The sequence below is a fragment of the Otolemur garnettii genome, unplaced genomic scaffold (genome assembly GCF_000181295.1).
Source record: "Otolemur garnettii isolate 467f Iridium unplaced genomic scaffold, OtoGar3 scaffold00014, whole genome shotgun sequence".
NCBI lineage: Eukaryota > Metazoa > Chordata > Mammalia > Primates > Galagidae > Otolemur > Otolemur garnettii.
The window spans coordinates 18,417,236-18,425,953 of record NW_003852409.1 but is presented as its reverse complement, the minus strand read 5'-3'; the positions used below and the strand labels follow the sequence as shown (position 1 = coordinate 18,425,953).

Genomic DNA, 8,718 nt, shown 5'->3' with positions numbered 1-8,718 from the left:
AGACTGTGACAGGTTCCTGTAGTTCCAGCTGCTTGGGAAATTGAAGTAAAAAGATTGCTTGAGCCCAAGAATTTGGGGTTGCTGTGAGCTATGATGCCACAGCACTCTGTCTCAAAATCAATCAATAAATAAAAACAATATAACCCAAACATTTATACCCGTATATTAATCTGAAATAAAAAAGTGATAATTTTTTTTAAAAAATCACTCACGTTCTTATGAGAGCATATAAAAGCAATACATACAAAGGCTCAAGATGAGACAAGACACGATCTATGTGACTAGGGAAGGATGGAGGGAAAGAGGAAGAGAGGAACGGATTAAGCAAAGGAAGGAGGAAGAAGGAGAGAAAATCATTTAGTCAAGCTAGGGAAGATTTTAAGGAAATGGATATCTCAGGATTATCCTGAGAGGATAATCCAGGGACCCTCCAGGGACCTGCATGCTGTGACAAGGATTTAGACTACCTGATGACAGTGGCTGCTGTGGAAGAATTTACAGAGAGAAGTCAGATTTTCGTTTTGGTAGCACACCAGTGGCAGTGATGGCTCCAGAAACTAGAGCCTACATGAAAACCTTCCTCTCTTGGCAGTGCCCCCCGCCCTGGAGGTAACATGTGTACAGGGAGGTTCCCATGGTGAGCATGAGTGGGCAGGAGAGGGGCTCTGCACTCCACAGGTAAAGAGAGGGAGGTGGGCTGTCTGCAGCTGCAGAAACAGTCCCTGCTCCCCAGCCATCACAGCTCTGGGATTCCACATCCGCCTCAAGAGGGTTTCTGGAAGAAGCCGCAGAGTGCTCAGAGCTGGGAGAGACAAGGGTGATTATTATCTCATGCAGACCTATCATTTTACAGTGAAAGAGTCTCCTCATTTCTATCAGCCATGTGGCTCTGAGGTTAGTTTCTTTAGAACTCAGCCCTAAAAATTGGCTGCATTTGCGTTTTTATGTTGTGTTTTGTTTATATTTTGCTTTGTTTTAAGTCTGGAGATACTGCCTAAAATGACTGTCTCTGTCCCCACCACAGATAATCAGCTTTTTTCTCTCAGTGTGAAACACCATGGGTTGTATATCTGATTTCCCATGACAGGACTTTCTCCTGCAGCAAACCAGACCCCGAGAGCCTGGGTGGATGGGCCTCTGGCTGGCCCTGCTGTGGTGCAGGGGGTAGGGTCTGCCAATGAGTTCAGCTGGGAAGAAGGCCAGGCCCCAGGACACAATTTCCTTCAATGGCTTTGCCTCAATTTACTGCTGTTGGTATTTGTTGGGATAAAATCTGTGAAGTATTGACTCCACACCTTTTTGTATCAAATATGTCTTTTTATATCACACCTATTTAATCATCTGCAGACACTAATGGGGTACCTACAAAGTGCTGGCCACTCTAATTTTCACTGAGACAATGAAGACACAGACTTATTTTAGGCAGCTTATGATTTCGTGATTTTTATTGAATTTACAAAACAGGAAATAAACATTAAAACTCAACTTTTCCTCAGAGATTCACAACATTTTATAACTAATTTTATACAATCCAAGAGAACTCGTATAATTTTAGGTCCCAAAGAATCAGAGTTTTACTTGACACACAAATTCTTAAGCAATAGAACCTTCATTCTTCGTGGCCAGCGCATATCCTAAAGGCCCAAGTGGATTCCTGCTGTCATAACATGCATGGCAGGTCTGGCAAAGGAGGATTGCAGTGAGATAGTACGTTTATACATAAGAGTAATGCTCACACTCCAGTCTCATTTTAACCAGCGATCATCCCTATTTTGCAAATAAAGGACTAAAGTCAAGAGAGGGTCAGAAACCTAACCAATATCGGGCAAGCAGTAGTTTCCCTCATTCTCAACATCATCATCACCACCATAACTCGGGATCGCAATCGTCCATGTGTGCATGGTGTTACATTAACAGTAGCCATGTGTTTATTTATTGAGCAAATATTCACCCAATACTTGTCATGTACAAAACTTCGAATAAGACACAGTTCCTGCCATCAGGGAGCTTCCAGCACCATGAATTAAAAATTCCAGTTATCAACTGATAAACTTTGGGTTGTTTCGCCTTTTGGCTGTTATGACTAATGCAAGGTCATGAACATTTATGTGCAAGTTTTCATATGGGCATATGTCTTCTTACAATCAAATACTATTCAGCTATAAAAAAGGACTGAAGTATGGTACTTTCTAAGACATGAGAGAACCTGGAAAACATCATGATAAGCTAAAGAAGCAAGATACAAAAGGGAATGTACGTGTATTTCATGTATTTCATAATTCCATTTATATAAAATATCCCCAAATGGCAAAATCCATAGAGACAGAAAGTAAGCTATTGGGTTGTCAAGCGATTACATGAGGTAGTCTTGGGGTGACTCCTAATGCTTATGTAATTTCCTTTGGGGGTAATATAAATGTTCCAGAACTAGACAGCAGTGATATTTGTACAATTTTGTGACTATACCAAACATAATTGAATTGTGCACTTTCAAAGTGAGAATTTGATGGTGTGTGAACTTAACAAAACATGTCCATACAAAATTAAAAGTAAGTATGATAAGTGATGTGTGATGGTAGAAAAACAGTGAGTAGAATGCCAAGGGGTACATAAGTGCTGTGGTCATAACTTCTATGTTATAGAAAACCTATTATATGCTTGTGTGTTTCATATTATTCTAAAGGAATGGTTTATTTTCTCTCACTTAATCTGAACAGTAACACTCATTCAGCAACTATTGGTGGGGAGGGACTTAAAAATATGGCAGGCACTGATTTAAAAACGAGGTCTCTGCCCATTCTGCTAAGGGGAATGACATACTGAGGGACTGGGGGTCATGTTGAAGAAATAGGAAATAAACAAGAGGCACAAAGTCGGGCCGGGTGGGACATTGAGAAGCCTTATCACATGGGTGGCCAAGGAAATCATCTCTGAGGATTGATCTATGAGGGCTGTCCAGAAAGTACCCAGCCATGTATGTCCCTATTTTTCACAGTTCAGGGCTGAACACTTTCCAGACAGTCCTCATATGAGCAAAGACTTCAGTGAAGCAAGAGGATGAACTATGAGAAAATCTGTCATACAAATGTTCCCAACAGAAGGGATGCACGAGTTCTGGACTGCAAGTGAATTGGGCACATCTGCGTCACAACAAGGAAGTCTGTGCAACCAGAGCAGAGTAAATAAGGTGAGAGCAGCAGAAGGTAAGTGAACTCCGGGAGAGAAACATAGAGTCAGATGCTGTTTTGGAGTTTATCAGATGCAGTCATGGCTTTAAATTACAATACATTTTTGAGGGAAATCTATTGGAAGGTTTAGATAGAGAGAAGTGTCATGATTTGGTTTATGTTCCCAAAAGGTTACTCTTAGGACTAAGCCGAGAAGACCACAGGGAAGCAAGAGCAAGAAGGTATTAGTTGGGAGAATTGATGTAGGGATCATATAAAGGTGGCTGGAGTGATAGGAAAGTGACAGGAGGTAGTTAAAAAAATGGTCAGTTCTGGATATGATTCTAAGGCAGAGCTGCTGGGTCTTATTGGTGGAGTGGATGTGGGAAGCCAGGAAAGTGAGTGACTAGATTAAGTTGATCAAACTATTATGTCCTATTATGAGAAAGACCAGAGGAGGAAGAGTTTGGGGGTAGAGATGGTGAAAGTCAAAAATGTATTAGACATAAGAGATGAAGAATAGACACAGATGGTGCTGTTGAGCTCAGAGTAGACACCCATGGTAGGGATTAAATTTGGAGCTCAGCAGCATGTAGGTACTATTTAAAGTCAAGCTTCAGACTCGAGAGAGGATGTGGAGAAAAGGGAACACTTCCACAGGGTTAGTAGGATTGCAAAATAACCCAGCCTTTTTGGAAAAAAGTATGGAGAAACCTCAAAGAACTAAAAGTAGAGCTTTCATTTGATCCTGTAATCCTATTACTAGGTATCTATCCAGAAGAAAAAAATAGTTTTACCACAAGGACATTTGCACTAGAACGTTTATCATAGCTCAGTCCACAATTGCCAAGATGGGAAGTCAGCCCAAGTGCCCATCTACACATGAATGGATTAATAAACTGTGGTATGTATATGCCATGGAATACTACTCAGCCATAAAATAGATGTAGACTTTACAACTTTTATATTAACCTAGATGGAGTTGGAGAACTTTCTACTTAGTAAAGTATCACAAGAAAGGAAAAGCAGGTATCCAATGTACACAATACTAATGTGAAACCAGGAGATGGACACATACAGCCCCACATGGACAAAAACACAATTAAACTGGAGTGGGGGGAGGGGGGGAGGGTAGGAAGGAGGAGGACTGGTGTGCCCTCACCCAACAGACACAATGTAAGGGTATGTGGCCCGCCTCCTGGGTGGGGGCGCAAATGCAACCTGGACTCTACCTAACAAATGCCAACGATGTCATCCAATCATCTGTACCCTCAAAATAAGCTGAAATTTAAAAATTAAAAAAATACCCGCAAAGTACATAAACAAATCAAACCATGGAACTGGATAAAAATACTTTAGAAACTAGAGAGAAGAGAAGAAAGAAAAGAGGGAAAGGAATGAAAAAGAAGAGAGGAGGCTCAAAGCCGTGGAAACCATGTCACTCAGTGGTCAAGCAGAGAAGAGAAGCCAAGAAAGGAACTTTAGAAGGCAATACTGAGAGGCCAGGAAAGAATGAAGAGGAAGCCCGGTCAGTAAAACAAAGTGAAGACAATGTTTCAGGAAGAAAGCCAGAACTGGCAGCTTCGAATGGTGCTGAGAGATTGAATAAGTGAAGAGAAAAATTGACCTTTGTATTCAGCACCCTGGGGGCCATCCTGAAAGTGAAGGGCGGGATAAGAGTATTGAAGTTTGAAAAGAGAAAAAAAGTCAGAACATAGCTGTCCTGCACAGTTGGAACAAGAATTGCTTGTGGGAAATGTAGATTGCCTGGAGATGCCGAGGGTCCATTTCAGATGTTTGCCTTCCATTTAAAGGAAGGTCTTCGGTGACCTCATCATGTTTATGATGCAGTGTATATGGAAAGATAAATTGTTTTGATCCTACAATGTTCCTGAATTCTAATAGCAAGGAAAAGGAGATGATCAGAGGTAGGGTGCTTGAAGTCCACAGTGATTAGTAATGACAAAAATCAGGCTTTCACTATGTGAGAAGACATTTGAGAAGCCACTATGGTGACAGAAGTCATGCTGAAAAGAAAGAGAGTAATGCAGATGCTGAGCTGTTCAGTGGATGTGGAAGAGCCACTTGGGGGATGGCCCATGACCAAAATAAGGGGGGCGGGTCAGGCAGGAATAGCCTGATGGAATAATTTAAAAGTATATATACACAGGGTGTCCGTAAAGTTCATGTGCAACTTACTATGTTGAACTCTTTTAAATTGCACACGAACTTTATGCCCACCCTGTACACACACACACAAGAATATATATATACACACATATATATGAGTATATATTTATATATATACACACACATAATTTTCTCTTTCTTTTTTTGAGAAAGAGAAAATTATCTGGAAATGGTGAAGAAGATACTAACCCTTGGGGCACCAGGGATGTAGAAGGGAGAAAAACACCATTGGAGAGGGCTGCAGTGCAGCTTAGAACTGCTGGTCTACCATTTTTCATTTAGGAAAAGAAAGAGGAAGAGAAACATCAAAGGAAGTGTCTCAGCATGTTGATGAGAGGTGATGAGTCTGAAAAAATGTGGGGGATGAAAGAAGAGTGGGAGGGTAGTTCAACTCGGGGGCTCCACAGAGCTACGTGGGGAGAATGGAGGTGACAATGCCCGGCTGGCATTCTGGATCCGTGGTAGTAAATGAGGAAGATGGGAAGGCATGGCTTGAGGGCTTGATTGCAAGATCTTTTATTTGTAAACACGGGTAATTCTAATTTGAGCCACCTTCTTGAGACTGATCCTTTAAGTTATTTGTTGAGGTGGTGCCATGCTCAATAGGATGCTAAGGCTCCCAGTGAGTCTAGTCCTTGGTCCTGCGACCAAAACATGAGATTATGCTCCTGATTTTGAGCCCTACCAAGGGTGTATGGCTCAAGAAGACTTCTCAGGGAATAATTCACCCACTGCACAGGAGGCTGTTAGGAAGGGGAACACTGACCTTAACAAGAGTCCTGACTGCCAAGCTCATTCTAAAGAAATACATCAGATATTTAGTAAGTGCAGACAGTAAGTTTGGGTTGAAAGTGCCTTCTCTGATTTGAACTCCAGGGCTTACCAGTTTGATCAGCCTTTCACATCAGTTCCTTAAATGGCTGAGATTGTTAGCCTAGCCCCATCTGGGATAGGCCCCCCAATCGATTCACTGAAAAGCCCCATTCTCTCTTCTGCTCCCTAAGAACACTGGGCAGTCCCCTGTTGCCATGACAAACTGTGGGCCATGTGGCCACCCTGACAAAGGGCTACTATGCCTTCTAACTAAATCCCACTCACAATGTCTGATTACCACATGCAAACCCAGCTTGGACAAGCTCCCTGAAAATCACTTGGCTGTCTTCAAGAGTAAAGCTTTTTTTCTCTCTTTCTTTCAAATTTAGCATTTTCTTCTGTCTCCAAAAAAGGGCCGATTTCCATATTCTGTTCCTCATTGCCACTCCCTCAGAAACGACACTTTCCTAAGAGTGTCTCCCTTTTTCCACAGTCTGCTTTCCTGGCCAGTGGTACCAACCTTCCTCATCCTTTTTCTGTGGTTTAAAGAAGACACGAAGATGGGTGACTTAGAATATAGGGCACCACCAGGAGGCAGTAGGAAATAGTCTGTTCAGCTTATAGCTTGAAGGTAGCGATGACAGGTCCTTTCTGACAGAGAGGACATAGGAAGGGAGCATAGGAGTATCCTGAAGTTCACTGCCAAGTCCTGGTAAAGCTAGGAGGGTGGCGTGGGGGGAGGCAGTGAGTTTGAGGAGATAGACATGAAAGATTCATTTTGGCTTACTAATTAAGCATCCAAGTGCAAACACCCAACACTCCAGACATCTGGAGCTCAGAACACCATTGGCACAATTAATAGTGTGGGCTGGATAATGCTTAGCTGTGGGAAGATGTTCTCTGCATTGCAAGATATTTAGCAAATCCCTAGTCTCCACCCACTAGATGCCAGTAGCATTATTCCTTCTCCCCAAGTTGTGACAACCAAACATGTCTCCAGATATTGCCACATGTCCATTAGTGGCAAATTCCCTCCCAACAGAGAAGCACAGACTCGGTGTGAACCAGTCTTATCCACTTGCTATAGAAGCTCACGGACCTATTTCTGTGCACTTGTCTGTAGATATATTTAGTGATAGAACATGTTTTGTTTTTTCTTTTTCACATATGTGCTATTATGTTACATGCATCAATTTGTAACTCGTTTATTTCACACAGAATGCATGAAGCACACCTGCTAGTACGTAAGAAGCTGCCATTTTTTTAAAATGTAGAACTGTAAGCTCAGTTTGTGTATATGCAGTTTATCTGTATTATTGGACCTTTGGCTTATTTGTTGTTGTTGTTGTTTGGTATTGGAAATGGATCTGAAACAAGTGCCTTAACACATACGTCCTCATCTGTATCTCTCAGAGAAAATAAGAATTTTTGGTCCCAGGATATATGCATTTTTAAACTTCATAAATTGCCTCAGGTAGATTGTTTATAAAAATAATTACAATAATGCCCTCCTTGTATCCAGGCCCTTTGCAATTGGACTTTGTTTCTCCTCCAGCTGTTTCTCCACCCCTCAAGTTTGGGCTGGCTTTGTGAATTACTTCAATCAGTAGAATGCAGGGGAGGGTGGAGTGAGGAAGGTGGTACTGCCTCAGACACCATTGTGACTTTACGGCACTGCAGTCTTGGCCTAAGGGACAGACAAGTACCGAGGAGATGAAGCATAAAGGAAGTGAGTCAGCAGATGAAGGAGATTACGTGGCCCGGGGGAAGCAGGTTGGTTGGGAGATTGCTGATCACACATGTCCAGGGCCCATAAACAACAGAAAGCTTCAGTTTCTGCTTCTTCCAGAAGAGAGCTGACTAATCCTAAAAGTTCTCCCGTGTATATACATGTATTGTAGGAAACTCTGTCAGACCTGAAAACCTGTGTACATACTGAGGTGAACGAGGGCAAGGTCATTTGTTAATTTCCCATGGAGGCACCCAGCCCTGTGCCAGCCTCTCAGCCCATGGAGGAAGGGGCATATTAAAAGTACTTTTAGTTTTCTAAGAACATAAACCATATCTCAGATATGTGGCTTAGGCAGGAATTAAAGGGACACATCTATTTGGGATATGGGGTATTGGGGGCAGTTCTTTTGGCTTTGGGTCAAAGCAGAGGGTGGGGGTAAAGTTTTGAGAAGCTTCGAGAAACAAAGTTGGAAGTTTCATCCTTCTTGCTCCCTCCTGTCGTGCCAGGATGTCTCCTTTGACATCTGAAATGCCCTATTGCGCTATTCAACCTTTTTTTTCTGGATTACTGCTCAGCAGCACTGTAGTTTCAATCAGTGGAGTGGCTAGTAAACCCCTTTTTGTTTCCTTTTCTCCCACTCTCTCCTCCTCCCTTCTCGTCTTTTGCCCAGCCCCTTTCTCCTTTCCCTTTAGTTTTCGGTAGGAAAGAAGCATTCCTCTAAAAAGCACAAAGAATCTAGTTAATGGTTTTGTCACTTTGGATAGGAATAACAGCCTGCACTGTATTCCTTGTGCAAAGTTCTCCGAGCACCACATG

General features: G+C 42.3%; 1 long non-coding RNA gene across 1 annotated transcript in view; it reads left to right on the top strand.

Moving 5' to 3' along the window:
• The window catches only part of LOC105886555, an 18,891-nt gene extending 14,829 nt beyond the window's left edge, over nt 1–4,062 (top strand). The window contains exon 3 of the long non-coding RNA XR_001161063.1: nt 3,999–4,062. This is a non-coding gene — a long non-coding RNA (uncharacterized LOC105886555). The remainder of the gene's footprint in view (nt 1–3,998) is intronic.
• The last annotated feature ends 4,656 nt before the right edge of the window (nt 4,063–8,718 follow it).